At 51.2% G+C, this 21,994-nt stretch overlaps 1 pseudogene; it reads right to left on the bottom strand.

The window, feature by feature from the left end:
- Window positions 1-5,208: 5,208 nt before the first annotated feature.
- LOC100358014 (E3 ubiquitin-protein ligase Mdm2 pseudogene) lies at window positions 5,209-21,317 on the bottom strand (annotated as a pseudogene).
- Between the last annotated feature and the right edge of the window lie 677 nt (window positions 21,318-21,994).

Below are 21,994 nucleotides of genomic sequence, written 5' to 3'. Positions count from 1 at the left end.
GCCGCTGCTCACTAGGCTAATCCTCCGCCTTGCGGCGCCGGCACACTGGGTTCTAGTCCCGGTCGGGGCACCGGATTCTTTCCCGGTTGCCCCTCTTCCAGGCCAGCCCTCTGCTGTGGCCAGGGAGTGCAGAGGAGGATGGCCCAAGTGCTTGGGCCCTGCACCCCATGGGAGACCAGGATAAGCACCTGGCTCCTGCCATCGGATCAGCGTGGTGCACCGGCCACAGCACGCTGGCAGTGGCAGCCATTGGAGGGTGAACCAATGGCAAAGGAAGACCTTTCTCTCTGTCTCTCTCCCTCACTGTCCACTCTGCCTGTCAAAAAAAAAAAAAAAAAAAAGAAAAGAAAAAAGAAACTCTTGCACTGGGAGATATGAACAGAAAGGTTCACAGAAGCTCTGTTTGTAAGAACCAAAAACTAGAGCATCCCAAATATCGGTTGACATCAGAAGCTGTAAATGTGGAGTATTACTCAGCAGTGAAAAAGAGCGGCCTCCAGGAGTCTCAGGATGTCACGTGACATTGAACACACAGCAGGTCACAGCAGAATGCAGTCAGCGTGACCCCCTCATTCAGTCCACAAACATGCAGACCTAGGAGAGAACGCTGGGGTGCAGGTGTTCGTCCCATTTGGAGTGTCTGTGTAGGCGTCCTGGCTTCTCTCCCAATTCTAGTTTCCTGCTAACGTGCACCCTGGGAGGCAGCAGGTGATGGCTCAAGTGCTTGGGACCCTGCCACCCACGTGGGAGACTGGATGGAGTTCTGGCTTCAGCCTGGCCTGGCTGGGGCTGTTGCAGGCATTTGGGAGTGAACCAGAGGATGGGAGGGCCCTGCTGGAGCAGGGAAGATGGGAGCGTGGGGCTGCAAGGCCTGCCTTCTAGGGAAGCATGGGGGTGGCTCCCTCCCCACAAACCCCTGTTTGCTGTTAGTTCCCCCGCCCCCTCCTGTCACCAGGAAAGTCTCGGATTTCCCCTCCCAGGTCCATGGACCCAGGAAAGGAGAGGCCTCAGATTAGGAAGAGAGGAGAGGTATCCAGGCTGAGGGTGGGTTTCTGAGTTCCACCCCAACCCTTGTGGGTCCCCCGGCTTTCTGCGCGGCACAGGAAGAGTCCCTGAGAGAAGGCCCGGGGAGCCCCGGGGAGCAGGAAGGGGGCAGGTCCTCAGTGTGGCTCCCGGCTCGGCCCAGCAGTTCGTGGGGGAGGGGAAGCTGAGACTTCTGATCCAGGGCCGAGGGAGCCTGGCAGCTGCTGTGTGGGTCTGCGAGTTCTGAAACCCGACTCAGCTCAGCAGATGGAATGAGCGCAAGCTTTTCCAGGGCCTGTGACTCGGCAGCTCCCAGACAGGGGCGCCTCCTGTGGGGATCCCTGCCAACGGACGCCTTCTCTGGCAGGGGGGTTTCTGGGGGTGCCCAGCTCTTGTGCGACCGGGACAGTCACCCCACCCGCTACAGCTCCTGTCTCCAGCTGCAGCCTCCCTGAGCCCAGATGCTGTATTCTGGAGGAAGTGAGGAATGAGGCAGCAGCGGAAGTGCCCAGGATTCCCCCAGCCGTGGGATCTAAGCAGGCCTCTGCCCCTGCCTGAGCCTCAGGTGTTTTATCTATAAAATGGGGGAGCAATCACAGCTCTCCCCCGCCCCAGCCAGGGAGGCTGAAGGGGTGAAAAGAGACACTGTCCACAGAGTTCTTAGGACAGTGCCAGCCCAGGGAGGGGCTCCTCTTTTCTGTTCTCAGACTTGAGGGGATGAAATCTGGAACTGTTTTTCTTTTTAAGCTTCATTTATTTGAAAGAGTGACAATGAGAGAAAGAAAAAAGAGAGAGAGCTTTGATCCACTGGTGCATACCCCACACGCCCAGAGCTGGTGCTGGGTCAGGCTGATGCCAGGGGCCTAGAACTCTATCCTGGTCTCCCACGTGGGTGGCAGGGACCCAAGTATTTGAGCCGTCACCTGTGCCTCTCAGGGTGTGGTTGGCAGCAAGCTGGACTGGAAGTGGAGGTGGGACTCCAGCCCAGGCACCTCCATGCAGGGTGAGGGTATTCAGAGCAGCAGCTGGACCTGCTGTGCCAGATTGCCTGCCCTCCTAGTTTTCTTCTCTGATAAAAAAAAAAAAAAGACATTTTGAGGCATTATATGCAGATACAATAAACTACATGCATTTAAAATATGTGTGCGTGTAAAGCCATTGCCACTCGCAACAGGTTAAGCCACCGTCTGCAGTGCCAGCATCCCATATGGGATGCATGTCTTAACCGCTAGGCTAAACACCCCTGCCCCACCTCCTTCACCACCACCAAATTTTGGGATTTCATATGCTTTTCTGGTCTGTTTCTTTTTCCCACTCAACATAATTATGTTAAGATTTATCCATCTTTTTGCATCTATCGATAGTTCATTCTTTTCCTGATTGCTGAGTACTATGCGTTATATGGCTAGAGCACAGTTTGTTAATGAATTCATCCATCTACTGATGGAAAAGTAAATTTCCAACTTTTGGCCATTACAAATACAGTTGCAGAAAAATATGCCTGCACAAGTCAACCTACGGATACATGCTTTCTTTTCTCTTGAGAAAATTCCTAGGTGCAACGACAAGGTCATATAATAGATATTAGTAGTTTTTCAGAAATTGCCAAATTTTTTTCAAAGAAGTTGTGTCATTTTACATCCCTACCAGCAGCATGTGAGAGTTCCAGGCCTCCACGTCCTCACCAACACTTAATATGGTCAATCTTTTTCATCTTAACCACTCTAATGGACATATAGTGCCATCTTCTTGTGGTTTTAGTTTGCATTAACTAATGACTAATTATGCTGAGCACATTTTAATGTGCTTATTCACCATCCATAAATCTTCTCTGGTGAAGTGTCTGTTCAGATATTTTGCCCATTTTTACACTGAGTTTTTTTCCCAATTATTTTGAGTTCTTTTTAATTAATTAATTAATTAATTAATTTTTTGACAGACAGAGTGGATAGTGAGAGAGACAGAGAGAAAGGTCTTCCTTTGCCGTTGGTTCACCCTCCAATGGCCGCCACGGCTGGTGCGCTGATCCGATGGCAGGAGCCAGGTGCTTCTCCTGGTCTCCCATGGGGTGCAGGACCCAAGCACTTGGGCCATCCTCCTCTGCACTCCCGGGCCACAGCAGAGAGCTGGCCTGGAAGAGGGGCAACCGGGACAGAATCCGGTGCCCCGACCGGGACTAGAACCCAGTGTGCCGGAGCCGCAGGTGGAGGATTAGCCTATTGAGCCGCGGCGCCGGCCTATTTTGAGTTCTTTTATTAGATACATCACTTAAAATATTTCCTGCCTATTTGCAGATCATCTTTTCATTCTCATAACAGACTTTCAAAGAGCAGACATTTACATTTTAAAGATTTATTTATTTACTTGAGAGGCATAGTTACAGACAGAGAGAGGGAGAGCCAAAGAGAGAGGTCTTCCATCTGCTGGTTCTCTCCTCAAATGGCCTCAATGGCTGGAGCTGGGGCCATCTGAAGCCAGGAGCCAGGAGCTTCTTCTGGGTCTCCCATGCAGGTGCAAGGACTTGGGCCATCTTCTGCTGCTTTCCTGGAGAAAGCGAAGGAGGGAGGGGGAGAGAGAGATCTTCCATCCACTGGTTCACCCCCCAACTTTCCTAGGCCATCAGATGATGCTTTCCCAGGCCATAGAAGGGAGCTGGATGAGAAGTGGAGCAGCCGGGACTTGAACTGGCGCCCATAGGTGGATGCTTAACGTACTACCACAGTGCTGACCCTGACATTTAAATTTTAAAAAAGATTTATAAAAAATTTTTTTATTTGAAAGGCAGAGTTATAGAGAGACAAGGAAAAACAGAGAGAGAGATCTTCCATCTGCTGGTTCAGTCCCCAAATGGCTTCAATGGCCAGGGCTGGGCCAAGCCAAAGCCAGGAGCCCATAACTCCATCCAGGCCTCCCACATGGGTGCAGGGGCCCAAAGACTTGGTCCATCTTCTTCTGCTTTCCCTGGCGCGTTAGCAGGGAGCTGGATGGAAAGTGAAGCAGCCGGGACTCATCCCTATGGTATGTTGGCATTGCAGGCAGAAGCTTAACCTACTGCACCACAACACCAGCCCCTTAAAACGTTTTTTTAAAGAGTATCCTGGGGCTGGCGCTGTGGTGTGGTGGGTGGGACTGCCACCTACAGTGCTCCACTTCCGATCCAGCTCTCTGCTACGGCCTGAGAAGGCAGTGGTCTTTGGGCCCCTGCACCCACGTGGGAGACCTGGAGGAAGCTCCTGGCTCCTGGCTTCAGGTTGGCGCAGCTCTGGCCACTGTGGCCAATTGGGGAGTGAACCATCGGATGGAAGACCTCTCTCTCTCTCTCTCTCTCTCTCTGCCTCTCCTTCTCTCTTTGTGTAATTTTGACTTTCAAATAAATAAATAAATCTTAAAAAAAAGAGTATCGAAAATTTAAATATTCAATCTTACATAAATATTTTCTTTCCTTACACAAAAGGTACTAAATCTGCATTCCAATGTCCTACTTATATATGCATTTTTAAAAATCAGATACTTCTCATTTATATTTAGGAGAAAGTGGCAACTATTTCAGGTCAAGGGTAAGAGTAAAGGATGAGGCTGGCACCGCGGCTCACTAGGCTAATCCTCCGCCTTGTGGCGCTGGCACACCGGGTTCTAGTCCCCGGGGCACCGGATTCTGTCCCAATTGCCCCTCTTCCAGGCCAGCTCTCTGCTATGGCCAGGGAAGTGCAGTGGAGGATGGCCCAAGTGCTTGGGTCCTGCACCCCATGGGAGACCAGGATAAGCACCTGGCTCCTGCCATCAGATCAGTGCAGCGCGCCGGTCGCGGCGGCCATTGGAGGGTGAACCAATGGCAAAGGAAGACCTTTCTCTCTGTCTCTCTCTCTCACTGTCCACTCTGCCTGTCAAAAAATTAAAAAAAAAAAGAATAAATGATGAGTTACAGTCATTTATCCAACACAAATCACATTAAAACCCAAATATAAAATCGAACAAAGTGAAATCTTCCTTTGACAAAGTAAATATTCACTTTCCCCTTCCCAAAGTTAAATTACACCATAAAGGGAAGATCTACATAGACCGAGCCAATGCCTCACTTCGATATATGGACATAAAAATAGATTCCACGTTGTCTACATTTTTAGGGCTATGTAGTTAGAAATATTTAATTCCACTTCTATGGACAGGTCGAGTAGCTGCAGTAAGTTAGCCTGTGTGGGCACGACTTGTTCCTGTGGTTAGCTTCCTGGCACATGTGCAGCGTGACATCAGGTGTCCTGTTTTGCCATGAACAATGCAACCATTTTTAGGTCGACCTTGGCAGATCACACAAGGCTCATTGGCGTTTGGGGAAAATTGGATTCCATCCTTTCTGCTTTGTCTTGTGTTTCTTCCCTCTCAGACTCTCTGACATCTTCTTGGCTGCTATAAATAATGCTATTAGAGGTTGAGGGCTGACAAAAGGCCTCACTTTCTTGTAACTGAGAGGTCTGGGGGCTTTTATAATCATTTTCCTCAACACAGGCCTCTTTGGAATCACCACCGTAGCTTGTGTTTGTTTTTGCTTTTATGGTCAGGAGCATCAAAGCCTTCTGCGTGTGTTGAGTTTTCTGGTTTGGCTTCCTCAGGATTCCTCCTGTATCCTCAGAAGGCCAGTCCTCAGCAAGGGCCCACGTCAGCTGCTCTCTGGTGGAAGGGCAGGCTTCGTTCCACTGCAGGCAGTACACGTTCAATAGTCAGCTGAGGAGTCCCGGATCTTCGAATGCATCTGTCTCCCTCTCCGCTGCCTGGCACGCAGCAACCTGGTGCACCCCGGCGTCTCCATCTGAGAGTGCCGTCCTTCTTCACCAAGGCTGGAACCTGCTGAATCTAGACACTCAGCTTCAAAGTCTGCACTCAGTGACCTGAGAGCAAATCCCGAGCCAGCCAGAGCCCCGCAGGTTCACCTCCACCGTCGTCAGGGTCCGGATTCGATGGCGTCTCGGTGGCTTCACCGCCACTGCTCTCTTCACAACGCTGCCCACACAGCCGGGCTTTCATCAGAGGCAAGGGGAACGCTATCAGGTGCTTTCTGTGTGCTCACCAGCCATTCATCTGAATTCTTCTGTCTCGCTGACTGCTCTCCTTCCAGGTGAGGCAGATGGTCTGGACACCAAGCTTCAAGATGCAGGCGTCTCTGCCCACAGCTCTGCTCTCACTCGCAGGTGTACCCGCGTCTGACACTCCTGCTGGTTGACTGCTACCAAGCTCTGTAGATCATTGTGTAGATTTCACTGTGCTCTGTCACAGAGAAGCGTGGGATCCAAGTAACCCCCCAAGCAGATCATGTGCACAATATACCATATGCTGTTGCTTCTCATTGTAGAATCCTTCAGTCATAATGCACTGGCCAAGATAAAAGATGACCTCTACTCTAGAAAGATTGTATTGTACTCGTATCGCTAGTGCAGTTCTTAGCCTGGGAACTCATGCACGCCCAAGGAGTCCTCTTGCAGGACCCAAGTGTCTTTGTGTGCACCAGCTGACTTACACAGCTTCAGAAGCAGTGGCTGTGGTCTAGCCAGGGTCGCTTGCTCCGAGGCTGGGATCTGGGAGGTGCTTACAGCAGCGTCAGCAGACACAGACATACTGACACTGCATATTTGCCGGGCAGGGGCTTTTGCGCCTGGAGTAGGGGCAGGGGTCGCTCGAGTCCCACCACCTTGGGCCACGCAACCATTCCATTGGCTGGGCCAGGGCACTGGGGCACTCCGCCATACGGAATCCCAAGAGGAGGGAGGCTCCAGGACCTCTGCCAGGGGGTCAGGGCCGCCCCTCGGACTCTCTCTCGCAGTCACACAGGACTGCACCGGCCCCAGGAGGAGCCAGGCCAGCGGAGGTGACTCGGTGTGCGCCCCCTACTGCCTAAAGGATCATACTTTCAGTGATATATTTAAGAAACCTTTGCTTAACCCAGGGCGACAAATATTTTCTTCTGGAAGTTTTATGGGTTTAGGTTTGATGTGTAGTTTGATGAATTCAAGTTCGGTTTTATGCAAGAGTACTTCAAAACTTCATGGAAAATGGAATTGAAAGGTTTATTTTGATGTAAAAAGTTGAAATCCATACATTTGATATCATGTGATGAGTGATTGAACTTTGGTTTTTGCTCCTGTTGCTATCGTCATTTTACATTTTTGATGTAGAGACAAGCAATCGTTCCAGCACCTTCTCTCGAAAACACTAGCCTTTCTCCACGGCCACACCTTTGCATCTCTGTCAAAAGTCACTTGTTAAAAAGGCCTATGTGTGGCCAGTGCCGCGGCTCACTAGGCTAATCCTCTGCCTTGCAGCGCCGGCACACCGGGTTCTAGTCCCGGTTGGGGCACCGGATTCTGTCCCGGTTGCCCCTCTTCCAGGCCAGCTCTCTGCTGTGGCCAGGGAGTGCAGTGGAGGATGGCCCAGGTGCTTGGGCCCTGCACCCCATGGGAGACCAGGAGAAGTACCTGGCTCCTGCCTTCGGATCAGTGCAGTGCGCCAGCTGCGGCGGCCATTGGAGGGTGAACCAACGGCAAAGAAAGACCTTTCTCCCTGTCTCTCTCTCACTGTCCACTCTGCCTGTCAAAAAAAAAAAAAAAAAAAAAAAAAAAAAAAAAAGGCCTATGTGTATTTCTAGAGTGCTCTGTGCCACTGCGGTGCTTACCTACTTTATCTTTCTGCCAATACCAGGCTGGATTACTGCAGTCTACTCTCACCGAGAAAGAGGAAAAAGAGACGTTTTTGCCTAGAGAAGTTTTTCTTTTCAAGTAAGCACACTTATCAAGAAACTTTATTTCCCTTGGAAATTCAGGGCTCACATTACCAGGCCCGCTCTCTTTCCCACCTCCAGCTGTGCTATCTGATGAGGGCCGGGGGCTGGGGGAACCACACCAACCCCTCCCATCTTCTCGAGACCATACTTTTCTTAACATGGCCTGAGATCATGTTAGTGATCACTGTTGACTGCTTTGTCTGTTTTCCAAGCAACCCTGCTAAGCCAGGTGGAGTGGAACCCTCTGCACTGACCAGGGTGCACTTTATACCGCGCTGTTTTTGAGTAGTAATTATGTGTCTAGCCCCACGCTAGATACTTTACGTAATGAATTACTGTTCTGGCCTGCAGAGACTGAACTCTTTTACTACGTGCCGAGCACTTTGCATGCTCCATTCAAGCTTTGCCACAACCATTAAAACAGGCTTCATTAGCCCCAATTTATTGCTGAAGACACCCAGGCATTTAGGAGCGCCATCATTTCCCAAGAGCGCCAGCTAGCAGGTGGCAGAGCCGGAAGGTGGCTTCAGGGTCTGCATGGTCCTGCAGAAGTGAGCCTCGGAGAGGACAACAACTTGCCAAGGTCACACGGGCAGCAAGTGACGGATGCATGAGGATGTGGACCCAGGTCTACCTTGCCCCAAGGTTAGGCCATTCCTCCTATGCTCTCGGGAGACGGAGGCCTCGCAGGGAGTCCTGAGCACGCACAGGTCTGGCGCGAGTCACCCCAGGCTGGAGGGCTGGCCCCTGTGCTAGGCCCTTATAAATTATACAGCACCCAGCCAATGCAAGGAGGCGTCCTTGCCGTTGTTCCTGTCACCTGGCTTTGCCAAGTCTGCTTCAGGGGATTTGAAGGGAGCGCTTCACTGCGTCAGTAGTGATCGATTTGGTTGCACGATACAGAAGGCCACGCCAGCTGGTTTAAGCAAAAAGGGAAATTCAATATAAGGAGTCGGGGCTAACGTCACAGATCTCAAGGGCAGGCAGGACACACAAGGACCTTGCTCCCGGGACTGGCAAGTGCTCCGAGGACAGAAGGCTCTGGAAACGCCCACCTTTCCCTGTACGTCTCTCACAACACTGCCTTCGTCCGTCTCCTTCAAACGGGAAGGCCCACGCAGGTGCCCTCGGCAAACCCTGCACCTGCAGCTGGCTGTCTGGGTCCTCCTCATCCTGCTTTCCAGGTTCCGGTGCCCACCTCTGACCCAGACAGCTGGACCAAGAGGCTCTGGGCTGTGGAGAACACACAGGGGCCCCCGAGCCTGTTGGATGGGGTTAGGGGAGGGGCTTGGAGGTACCCAAGGAGGAGCCTACTTCAGTTTGGCCAGCCCTGGGGACTCGGAGGAGGCCGGTTGTGTCCTTTTTCTGCCCTGTCATTTCTCAGTGCTGAGCTTCTGCAGGGAGAACATGCCTTTAATCTGGCTGCTGAGTGCCGAGGGCCTCCAGAAACTCTAGAAGATTCTGAGCCAGTCTGATAGAGTATATGTAGCTCACGCTTTGGGGGTGGGGCTGTTTGAGGCTCCTGGCGGACTTGCTTTCCTTGGTCCCTCGCTTTCCTTGGTCCCTTGAGGGTGGCTTGTTACAGACCAGCCCCGAGGGGTTTCCTGTGTGGCCTCTCTGAGCCACTGCCCAGCCGTGGACACGTGGCAGACAAATGCGTTGTTTCTGACCAGCCGTCTTTCCACCGAGTGCATCTGGGCTCCGTGCTTGCCTTTGCGGGGGGTGCCATGCTGAGTCCCAGACTTCCAGGAGGTGGGCAGTGGAAGGGCACTGCGTCCAGCACTCTGTCCAGGCAGAGGAGAGACGCGCGGGCGCAGGAGGGGGTCCTGTGTGGCACGTGGAGAGACCCCTGTCAGCGCTGTAACAGCTATTTTGAAACAAACTGCGCTATGGCTGAGATGGAGACTACATTTGGGTAAGTGAAGTCATCAAATGAAGAGAAGCATGAAGTAAGAAAGCCTCACAGGGTGCACCAGATAAGCCTCATGAAGCGCTCAGTAGGAGTGACACCCGGGGCACCGCACCGGTGAACGGGTGGAGGAGTGAAAGGATGGGTGGAGAAATGGACAGCTCAGGCCAACGGGGGGCTCCTTGGGATTTGCGTCCTCACTGATCCACAATTGTTCCCCAGTCCTCTCATTGCAAACCAGAGAGTTATCAGCGCCACGACACACCTGCGTCACCTGCCCCGTCTGCACAGGCCCTGTGGGTGGGACAAAGACTGTTTGCCAGGCAGTTCTCTTTCGTCCAGGTCAGCAAATTCTTGCCACCGGGTAGAGTCCGTCTTTCCAGCTGAGCGTCTCGGGTCTGGTTGCCCTGCCTCCTTTGACTGGCTCTGCCCTTGACCCTAAGCTTACAGAGGGGAGGGGCTTGAGGGCCCACAGGGTGTCTTTGGTTTGCCATGGGGATCCCCAGATGTGGCTCTCCTTTTTGGCAAAACCCTGGGTCCAAGCTGGGAGTGAGTAATGTGGGGAAAGCACCCTGAGCAGAAGCTGGACAGCCCTACGTGACCTTGGGCAAGTCCCTTCTCTCCTTCGCTGGGTCTTAGTGCTTCCTCTGATGAACAAGAGGGTTTAACTCCACCTCATCCATGAGTTCACTCAGGGCTGAGTCCCTACCACCTTCCTGGCATCTGCCTGGCATACGGGCAGATGGAGGAATTGGACCCTGTCCTTGAGATAATCCACAGACTGTGGGGTGGGCAGAGAGAAGTGCATGTAGTGACGGACAGGTGTGATAAGTGCTATGTGACGCGGACAGTCCCTGCCCCATCTGGGATCCCCAGCAGCTGTCAGTCCAGGGAGAGGAGTATGTGAATGACTTGGGAGGGTTATGGGCGGCAACCAGAAAGGCGTCGGTCCTGGAAGGTAAGGGCAGCCCTGGGCCCAGCCCCAGCCCCTTCCTCCACCACACAGAAAACCAGCACACATGAGCTTTGGAGCCAGGCAGGTCCAGACTTCACTCCCAGCTTCACTCTCTGGGCTTTGGCTTCCTCCGTTACTAAGAGAGGAGAGGGCCCCTAGTCTCCCAGGACTTAAGAAGGCTCTGGAAGATAATGTCAAGAGCATGACCCGAGATCTGGCGCATCCAACATGGAGGCAGGAGGCAGAGGCGTGGCTGTCTGTCCTTTCTGGAAGCACACCGGTGTCTCGCCGCCCTCAACTGGCCCCGCGACCTCGAGCCTGTCCTTGACCCTGTGAAGGCCACGGTGGCCTTTCCTCCTCATGGCCTTTCCCACGATGCCGGTCAGCTCTTCTGATCTCCCGGCGAACTGGGGAGGAACTCACTGGGGCTGCAGCCTGGCTGGGGCTCCTCTGGGCAAAGCCCGCCTGGGCCGCAGGTCCCTCCCTCTCTTCCCAGCAGCGGGGCAGCTCTGGGGCTGCAATTTCGCTCTTGACAAGTTGCTCCAGACAAGGTGATGCCCTTCCTTCATTCCTTCTTGGAGATGGGGCTGAATGGCATCGGGCTGGGCCGAGCAGAGCGTCAGACGCGCCCGGGGAGGGAAGGAGCCTGGCTGGGCTGAGAGATGGAAGGGTCTGGCGCTCGGCCAGTGGCAGGAACGGGTTGGTCCGCATTCTTGGCAGGCCCTGGGATTCCAAAGCACTTTCTGTTTGTGTCACTGTCCTGCCAGTCACATACTCTACTAAGGCCAAAGCCAAAGTGCACCAGGCTCCCCTTATTTATTTATTTATTTTAAGATTTGCTTATTTATTTGAAAGAGTTACAGAAAGAGAAAGAGAGAGGGAGAAAGAGACAGAGAGCGAGCGCGCTCATCCATTCATGACTTCACTCCCCAAATGGCCTCAATGGCCCAGAACTCCCTGCAGGTGCCTCCCACATGGGTGGTAGGGACGCAGACACTCAGGCCTTCCTCTTCTGCGTTCCCAGGCGCTTTAGCAGGGAGCTGGACCACAAGTGGATCAGACGGGGATTTGGACTGGCACCCATATGGGATGTTGGTGTCGTAGGAAGTGGTTTAACTACTGCACCAGAGCCGGCCCCTCTTCATAACCCTGAGAGGGGGATACTCCTGCCTCTTTTACAAATGTGGAAACTGAGGACCCACAGATGTGGAAACTATCACCCACTCTCAGAAGGGCTGACGGCAAGGAATGAACCTTTTACCGAGAACCTGCTCTGAGCCAAGCCCATTGCTAGCAAGAATCATACCCAGCAAGGTGCTCCAAACGCACACGCAAGAAAGCACCTGCCTAAGGCCCCAGAATGAGTCGGTGGGGAACCAAGAGTGAGCCTGGATCTGTCCAGCTCCCGGTTCCACTGAGCCGACAATCTCCCCTCCACACTAAATGTGATGGAGTGGAGACTCAGAAAGGTTTGAGCCGTGCCCGAGGCCACACCCTCAGCAAGCGTGGAAGCTAGTTCCCAACCCTGGGCTGACCCCAAGGCTGCCCTTCCCACTCTGCTACACTGTCTCAACAAAAGCCATTCTCATGGACCTGGCAGATACCAAATGGCTCACACGTGTGTCTCAAAGAGATAAAGGCGGAGGATGGAAAGGACCATGAACATCGTTGTTATTATCCTTAATAGTATCATCAATTGCTAATTTAGCAAGGTCCGCATTTACACTGGATGGCTCAGATTTGTGGAAACAAAACTTTTCTTCTGCAATTGAACTCAGTTGGATCACGGTTCCCCAGAGTTAAATGTATTCTCTTCATGACAATTGGATGTAGTGGGCACCCTGCATTGTCTTTGTGACAAGTGACAATTGGGGACTATTGGCATGTCTGGAGTAAGTCTGTAGAGTAGAAGGCAGAATCGTATAATGCTGTTTCTCCGATGTTGATATCAGCGCTGTGGTGTAGGGGCACAGCCTTCTTTTTAGGAATGGACTCTGCAGGACTTAGGGGTGGGGGTCATGTCCACCACTTTTAAACATTTCAGGGGGAAATGCACATATGGGCACCCACATGTAGAACAGCAAAGCAAATGTAGCAAAGTGGTTTTTTTTAAAGATTTATTTATTTATTTGAAAGTCAGAATTACACAGAGAGAGAAGGAGAGGCAGAGAGAGGTCTTCCATCCACTGGTTCACTCCCCAGTTGACTGCAACAGCCAGAGCTGCACTGATCTGAAGCCAGGAGCCAGGAGCTTCTTCCGGGTCTCCCATGCAGGTGCAGGGGCCCAAGGACTTGAGCCATCTTCTACTGCTTTCCCAGGCCATAGCAGAAAGCTGGATCCGAAATGGAGCAGCTGAGTCTCAAACCACCGCCCATATGGGATGCCGGAACTGCAGGCTTTATGCGCTACGCTACAGTGCCAGCTCCCGCAAAATGTTAACATTTGGTGATTTGGATAAAGGGTATCTTGGGATTCTCTGTACTATTCTTGCAACTTTGCTGTGAATCTGAAATTATGGCAGAAGAAGTGTTATACATGTATTCTTGAGTGAGAAAATGGTCACCTCAGTATCTGAGCTTCCTATCAGAGTCTCTCGGTGGCGCCCACACTCAGGCCCAGGGTGACACCAGTAACAGAGGACCCCGACAACATCCACCATCTTGGGCCTAAGCTCTGGGGCTTGGTGGCCTGCTGGCCATTCCTCCCTCTCTGGGCTTCTGTGTTGACATCTCTCCCCATTGTGCCTCTGCTGGTGTAGCTGCCTGGCCTGGTTGTGGGCCTGGGCATGCCTCACTCCTGAAGTTCACAGTCACGGTGTCTGCTGTCAAGGCTGTGACCCTGGGCCCTCCTCCTCCTGACCACAAGCCTTTCACCAGTGCTGTCTTTTCAGTACTGAGATACAGGCCCCATTGGAAACTTCTGATGCTTAGCTTCAACCACAGAGGCCTTGGGGGGATTGGGTGCCGGAATGAGTCAGTCTCACCAGAAAAATGGGGTTTTTAAAAAATTATTTACTTTGGGCCGGCACTGTGGCTCAATAGGCTAATTCTCCGCCATGCAGCGCCGGCACACCGGGTTCTAGTCCCAGTCGGGGCACCGGATTCTGTCCCGGTTGCCCCTCTTCCAGTCCAGCTCTCTGCTGTGGCCAGGGAGTGCAGTGGAGGATGGCCCAGGTCCTTGGGCCCTGCACCCTCATGGGAGACCAGGAGAAGCACCTGGCTCCTGGCTTCGGATCAGCGCGATGCGCCGGCTGCAGTGCGCTGGCCGTGGCGGCCATTGGAGGGTGAACCAATGGCAAAGGAAGACCTTTCTCTCTGTCTCTCTCTCTCTCACTGTCCACTCTGCCTGTCAAAAATAAAAAAAAATTATTTACTTTATTTATTTGAAAGGCAGAGTTATAGAGGTTGGGGGAACAAAAGAAAGAGAAAGATCTTCTGTCCACTGGTTCACTTCCCAAATGGCTGCCACAGCCAGGGCTGGGCCAAGCTAGAGCTGAGAATCAGGAATTCCATCCGTGTTTCCCACATGGGTACAGGAACCCAAATACTTGGGCCGTCATCTGCTGCTGTCCCACACGCATTAGCAGAAAGCTGGAGCAGGGTGACCAGCTGGTAGGGCCACCACCTGCAGTGCCAGTTCAAGTCCTGGCTGCTTCATTGCCTATCCAGCTCTCTGCTGTGGCCTGGGAAAACAATGGAGGATGGCCCAAGTCCTTGGGCCCCTGCACCGTATGGGAGACCTGGAAGAAGCTTCTGGCTCCTGGCTGTAGCCTGGCTGAGCCCTGGCTGTTGTTGCCATTTTGGGGGAGTGAACCAAAAGGCGGAAGACCTCTCTCTCTCTGCCTCTGCCTCTCTGTAACTCTGCCTTTCAAATAAATAAATATTAAAGAAGAAGGAGGAGGAGGAGAAGGGGGGGAGGAAGAGGAAGAGGAGGAGAAGGAGAGGAGAAGAAGGGGGAAGGAAGAGGAGGAGGGGGAGGAAGAGGAGCAAGAGGAGGAGGAGGGGCCAGTGCTGTGGTGTAGTGGGCTAAGCCTCTGTCTGTGGCACCAGCATCCCATATGGGTACTGGCTCATGTCCCAGCTGCTCTACTTCCTATCTAGTTCTCTGTTTATGGCCTGGGAAAGCAGTGGAAGATGGCCCAAGTGCTTGGGACCCGCACCCATGTGGAAGACCCAGAAGAAGCTTCTGGATCCTGGCTTCAGATCAGCCCAACTCTGGGTGTTGCAGCTATTTGGGGAGTGAACCAGCAGATGGAACACCTTTCTCTCTGTCTCTTCCTCTTTGTCTGTAACTCTGCCTTATATAATGAATGAAATCTTTTTTTAAAGATTTATTTATTTATTTGAAAGTCAGAGTTACACAGAGAGAGGAGAGGCAGAGAGAGAGAGAGAGACAGACAGACAAACAGAGAAAGTCTTCCATCTGCTGGTTCACTCCCCAGTTGGCAACAACAGCAGGAGTTGCGTTGATCCGAAGCCAGGAGCCAGGAGCCTCTTCTGAGTCTCCCATGTGGGTACAGGGGCCCAAGGACTGGAGTCATCTTCTACTGCTTTCACAGACAATAGCAGAGAGCGGGATCGGAAGTAGAGCAGCTGGGAGTCGAACCGGCACCTATATGGGATGCCGACACTGCAGGCAGCGGCTTTTCTCACTATGCCACAGTGCCGGCCCAGTAAATAAAATCTTTAAAAAAACAGACAAGCAAACAAAAAGAAGCTGAGTAGCTGGGACTTGAACCAGTGCTCCGACATGGGATGCCTGAGTGGCAGGCAGTGGTACCCCCTGCACCACAATGCCAGTGCCATACTGATTGTTTTAAGAGAAAGAATTTAGTATAAAGAATTGGCTAAACAGTGTTTGACAACTGGAGAAGCAAACAGTGAGAATCAGAGGTAGAAACTACATGAAACGGACACCAGCCCTCGGGATGGGAGGACAAGGCAAGAAGCCAGGTCAGTGGAACCTTGTGGCTGGGGCCGGAGACCCTAGGAAGGCAAGCCTGGGGCTGGTGCTGGGGCATCTGATGAAGAGGCTGGCTCTGGGGCTGTGGGGGAAACCCTGGAAACTGGAACCAACTGCCACCGCTAGCTGAAGGGCCATTGCTAGAACAGCAACCTGAAAGGAGCAAGTCCTTTCTTCCTGGAGCCGGTGGTGCACTCTCCAGCGCCCCCTGTCGGCAAAACAGAGATAGAGTGGCCCAGTGCCTGCTCCAGCCTCAGCAGACGCAGTGCAGGGGGTGGGCTGGGGCTAAGTGCACAGGGGGAGGGGCTGGACAGAGAGAATGCCAGGTTCCCTCTGGCCCTCAGTGAGCCTCGCTGCTGTTCCACCTCCAGGGTGGCCTCCACTCCAGCACCAGAGAAAGGGCGACTCCCCCCTTTGCCCCGGGGTCTCCTCTCTGCCTTCACCTGGCAGAGGGTTCAGCAGCAGACCCCAGACTCGAATCCTGTGCTCCTGCTCCCTCTTAGTCTCAACCGGCAGGAGTGCTCATGTCTGATGGGAGAAACTCTCGACTTCAGTAAGGCTTTGGTTCCCTGGGTCCTCCCAGCTTCATTTCTTTGTATTTAAAGAGAAGACTTTGAAAATTCTAAAGAAGCTTTTTCCTGTGGTCTATACCCTGCCCAGCACTGAGCAAGTCACTCAAGCTCACTTTATATAAAACAGGGACGTGGTGAGGATTTGAGATAATGGATGGGAGGTTTTTGGCACAGTGCCTGGAAAATAATAGGTATTTGATAAATGGAACTGCTACCACTGCTAAGCTTAATGAATGCTTATTGAGTGGTTGCACCGTTGGGCACAGGGCTCCGCTCCACGTGTGTGTTCCGTGTTAACCACTCTGATCCCTGCCGTCTCCCTCCTTCATGCTGGAGCCTTCCCACCCAGCCCCATGCCACTCCGCAGGTGACAGCTCTGAGAGGGACAACGCCATCCCAGAGGACACACATTATACCAGGCTGTGCATTTGTTGGGGTGATTGGAAACATCCGTGTGGCTTATCGCTTTCGGTTAGTATTGTTGGTGTCTGTCACCCAGTTATGATATATTATATATAATATATTATTATATTTATATAACACCCAGTGTTATATAAATGCAGCTCACAACCTCTGACCAGGATCACTTCGGGCTGGCATTATGGTGCAGCAGGTTAAGCTGCCACCTGGAATGCCTGCTTCTCCTATCAGAGTGCTGGTTTGAGTACTGGCTACACCACTTCCCATCCAGCTCTCAGCTCATGTGCCTGGGAAGCAGCGAATGGTGGCTCAAGTACCTGGAGTTCCTGCCACCCACATGGAGTCTTGGATGGCGTTCCTGGCTTCACAACCATTTGGGGAGTGAATCAGCAGATGGAAGAGCTCTCTTCCTCTTTCTCTCTCTCTCTCTCCCTTTCAAATAAATATTTTTTTAAAAAGAGAACACTTTTTAAATGGATTTTAAAAAAAACACTTTATTTGAAAAGTGGAGAGACAGAGAAACAGACACAGTCCCATAGTGGTTGTTCTGAGAGAAAGGATTTAGTAGAAAGAATTGGCTAGACAGTATTTGACAACTGGAGAAGCACAGAGACCCCAGGAAGGCAAGCCTGGGCCTGGGCCTGGGCCTGGGCCTGGGCCTGGAGCGGGGGCTGGGGCTGGGACATCTGCTGAAGAGGCTGCTCTGGGACCATGGGAGAAATCCACTGGTTCATTCGCCAAATGGCTGCAACAGTCAGGGCTGGTCCTGGAAGAAACCAAGAGCCAAGAACAACAACCAAGTCTCTACGTGTGCAGCAGGGACCCAAGTGCTTGAGCCATCACCTGCCGCTCCCAGGGTGCACGCTACAGAAGACTAATAAAGACGGGACAGAGAGACAGTCCCCGTGTACCTTCACCCAACTTCCCTTAATGTTGTGTAGCCGTGGCACATCGGTCTAAGCTGAGTCACTGGTGCTGACACACAGTGTTAGGTAGGCTACCGTCTCCGTCTGGGTCCCATGGTCTGCCCACTCAGGTCCTTTTTCCGTCCCAGGGTTCCACGTTGCATTTAGTCATCGTGTCTCTTACTGTCGTCCAGTCTATAATGACTTCTTCTTTTTTAACCATATGTGTATATTTTAAAATGTTCTCTATATACATTTATCTACCACTGAAAATTGAAATAGTAATCAAAATTTCCTTTTATTGCAATTCCAACACTTGAAAACCAGGATATATCATCATTTGCCCTAACTGTTATTCCTTAGACAAAACATCCAATGTTTTCTCTGCATTCCTTTCCCACAAGTCACTCTGCATGTCAGTTCTTGGTGCTGGGTTTCCTCTCACAGACTTCAGTCTTCGAAACACCTGGGAATACTTGAAACTTTTTGGTGATTCTCTAGGTCAAATCAAACAGACAAAAAGAACTAAATTATATTGGAAGTCATTCAAATACATTCAAACTACAGATTCATTACAAATTACTCGTCTCAAGGTAGGAAGAGAAAGCCATCACAACTAATATAACATGTTATCAAAATTATTGGTATATGAGTCTATCTTAGCATAGAATAGTTTTCTCTGATTGCTACTTATAGTTACTAGCAAAAACAGTAAAATAAGGATTCTACCTAAATTGACTCTTGGTCATAATCCATTCCTCTCTTAGCATTCTCCAAAGAATCCCAACCATGGTATAGGCAGTAACTGCAGTGACATCTAAATGGCGCACTTCTCGATTCACTCTGAACTCCATTAAGATCACTGTCTGCGTTCTCCTTTAAGCTGAGAATATTTGTGTGTTAGGATGTGCCTCAGCGGGGCTGGTGCCGTGGCATAGTGGGCCTGCAGTGCCAGCATCCCATGTGGGTGCCTGTTGGAGTCCTGGCTGCTCCACTTCCGATCCAGTGCCCTATTAATGCCCCTGGGAAAACAGCAGAAGACGGCCCAAGTGCTTGGGCCCCTGTACACACATGGGAGACCTGGAAGAAGCTCCTGGCTCCTGGCTTTAGCCTGGCCCAACCTGGCTATTGCAGCCATCTGGGGAGTGAACCAGCGGATGGAAGAAGTTTCTCGCTCTCTCTTTCTCTCTCTCTGCCTTTGCCGCACCATCTTCACACTTCTGCTAGTGTGCCAGGGTGGATATCCTGGTCCAGGAGAGAGGAATCTGGCAATAGGATTGAGCATCAACTTATTCAAGCCCTCTGTTAACATTTCTGAATTCTCAGAATCTTCTCCCGTGGGCATCCAAAAAGGCTTTGGGGTCAAGGCTAGGTGCTGCCTTTGCAGCGGCTCCAAGTCTCGTTGCACTTCTTCGGTGCTGGGCTCTCAGGAAAAGGAGTGTGGGACTCTTTGGTTACTGCAAGGGAGCCTGGGAAGAACCAAGCAGCCCAGAAAGACGCAAAAGACGCAGCCTGCCACACAGAGCGGCAGAACGAGCCCACCTGGTGGCGATTTCTTAGTCTTGTTTCTCACAACTTGGTCACTTTGAGAGCACGAGTTAGGTGTTCTGTGGAACATCCCTGGGGCTTTGCCGGATGAGCCTTGTGATTAGACAAGGCGTTAGGGACTGGGGAAGAAGACCACAGAGGCGAAGCCCCCTCTCCTGGAGTCATATCAGGGGATGGCTGACATTAGCAGGACTGGCTGCTGGTGATGCTAGCCTTCGTCACCTGGGTACGGTAATGTCTGCCAGGCTTCTCTGCTGTTTGTCTTCATTGCACATTCTGGAAGTGAGTCACTATGTCTGGTTCCTTTCTGGTGAAGAGAATGAAGCTCTACCTTCCCAAAGAAAAAGGATCAAAGAGTGTGTGGACATCTGTCAAAACCAGCATGGTAATCATTCGAAGCTGCTTTGAGGCTTACAGATATCCTACTTCTCCTTAACGTCTCGCCTGCTCTTTCGGCATTCATCAGTGGATCTTGTCAGTAGCAATTAGTAATATTGTATGGAAGAACATTTTTTCTTTTTCTTTTTTGACAGGCAGAGTTAGACAGTGAGAAAGAAACAGACAGAGAGAAAGGTCTTCCTTCTGTTGGTTCACCCCCTAAATGGCCGCTACGGCTGGCGCACTGCACCAATCTGAAGTCAGGAGCCAGGTGCTTCCTCCTGGTCTCCCATGCAGGTGCAGGGCCCAAGCACTTGGGCCATCCTTCATTGCCTATGGAAGAACATTTTTTTAAAGATTTATTCATTTATCTGAAAGTTACACAAAGAGAGGATGAGAGGCAGAGAGAGAGAGAGAGAGAAAGAGAGAGGTCGGTCTTCCATCCACTGGTTCACTCCCCAAGTGGATGCAACGGCCAGAACTGTGCATATCTGTAGCCAGGAGCCAGGAGCTTCTTCCAGGTCTCCCACACAGGTGCAGGGGCCCAAGGACTTGGGCCATCTTCTACTGCTTTCCCAGACCACAGCAGAGAGCTGGATTGGAAGTGGAGCAGCAGGGACTCAAACCAGTGCCCATATGGGATGCCAGCACTGCAAGTGGCGGTTTTACCTGCTACACCTCAGCGATGGCCCCAAACTTTTTAAACAATTAGAAAAATGTGTTTATTTATTCAAGTGGCAGCGTGGAGAGAGAGAGAGAGAGAGAGAGCGAGCAAGAGTGAGACAGAGAGCTTCCATCTGCTGGCTCACTCCCCAGACGCCTGCAGTGGTGGTGCCGGGAGTGGCGGGGACAAAGCTGGGACCTGAGAACTCAAGCCAGGCCTGTCTCAGGTGTGGGTGGCAGGGACACCAAGAGTCGAGCAGGAAGCTGGAATCAGGAACCTGAGCTGGATGTTGCAGCCAGGCACATGATTTGGGACAAGTGTGTCCTAACTGACACCTTACCCATGGGGTCAAATAACCACCCCAGATTTGTTAGCATAAACAATGTCCCAGAATGCATTGTTTCAGAAAATACATCACATCAATAAGCTATTGTGAAATCATTTTCATGCTGTATTAACTACAACAAAATCTACATGACCTCAATGAATTTAAAATGTACCGTATTCAGAGCTGATTCAGAGCCGTGATCCACTTCTGTGACCATTTTGGCTCTGAATTATTGTAATGAAAGTGCTTCAGAAAGTTCATGGAAAAATAGAATTAAAAGATAAGCTTATTTTGCTGCAAAAAGGTTTTGAAACCCATGCAGAGTTCTTCACAGTGCTCATTTTCATGAACTTTTTGAAGACCTCCTTGTAGGCATGGATTTCAAACTTTTTGCACAAAAATAAACTTAGTATTAACCACATTTCCTGTGAACTCCCAAGTGCCTCCCACTCTCCCCTCGTGGGGAAATAATTCCTGCCCCTGCCCTTCTCCAAGTCCCCGAGTCTTTGGAGTCATCTCCCCACTTCTACACACACACACACACACGTGCACACACACACACACACCCCTTTCCAAATGTTTCAGTTATGAGAACATAGCAAAACTTCCTTACAATCCTGCTGCAAGGGAAAAGGTGTCTAGCAACCAATTAGGGATTCACTTGTGGGAAGGACGTTTTATGGGACAAAAGAGAAGTGCTGGAATAATCATGACCAAGAAAAAGCAAACATTGCCTGGGAAATAAGGTGAGAACTGAGTTGAAAATGGACTTGGGGCAACCCTGCTCATGCTCCACTACCTGACCATTGACCCAGGTAACACTGTACAGGCTTGGAGACTCCTCCCCTCTCACCCCCAGCTCCCTGTGAAGGTCGGTGTCCATCGCAACAGTCAGCCCTGTGCTGGCATGGCTCTTAGAACCCTGGGTAGCATCCAGGTCTGCAGCTTGATTCAGGTGCACTTTGATTTGGTCCAGAGAAAGTGGGCTCGAGAGCCAGAAGGAGCTGGATTTGAAAACTAGTATTGAGAATCTATCTGTTCTGCAACATTCTAGAATCAGGCAGCTCAGTTAAGGGATTTTGTGAGAATTTCAGATACTAGGTGTGAAGTTTTTGAAATAGTTTCTGGAAAATAACAGGTATTTGATAAAGAAGGATGTTATTAATAGCAACAATAACAAACATTTATTGATCAGTGACTATGTCAGGCGCAGAGCTAATTACGCTAACCCTCCTATTAACTCTGTGAGATAATGTCACCTCTACTCTAATGAACTTGAGGCTCAGAGAGTTTACGTAACGCATTTTAAGATCACACAGGTAGACTGCTGCTGGAGCTGAGATTCAACCCCGGGCGGCCTGACATCAAGGCCTCTGTAATAATCACAAGGTAGACACGGGTGCTCACTCACGCCTTGCCATGGCTCTGAAACCCGCCTGAACTCTGCAGCGGGTTGGGAGCTCCTGCCACAGACCGCAGGGACTTCGGAAGCGTTTCTGACGTCATCAGGACTGGAGTTATTTTTATAACTTGATGGCAAGAGCAGGACAGGGCAAAAGA

This window comes from Oryctolagus cuniculus, chromosome 7 (genome assembly GCF_051225735.1).
Source record: "Oryctolagus cuniculus isolate XC-2025 breed Fujian yellow rabbit chromosome 7, ASM5122573v1, whole genome shotgun sequence".
NCBI lineage: Eukaryota > Metazoa > Chordata > Mammalia > Lagomorpha > Leporidae > Oryctolagus > Oryctolagus cuniculus.
This window is presented reverse-complemented; position numbering and strand designations above follow the sequence as displayed.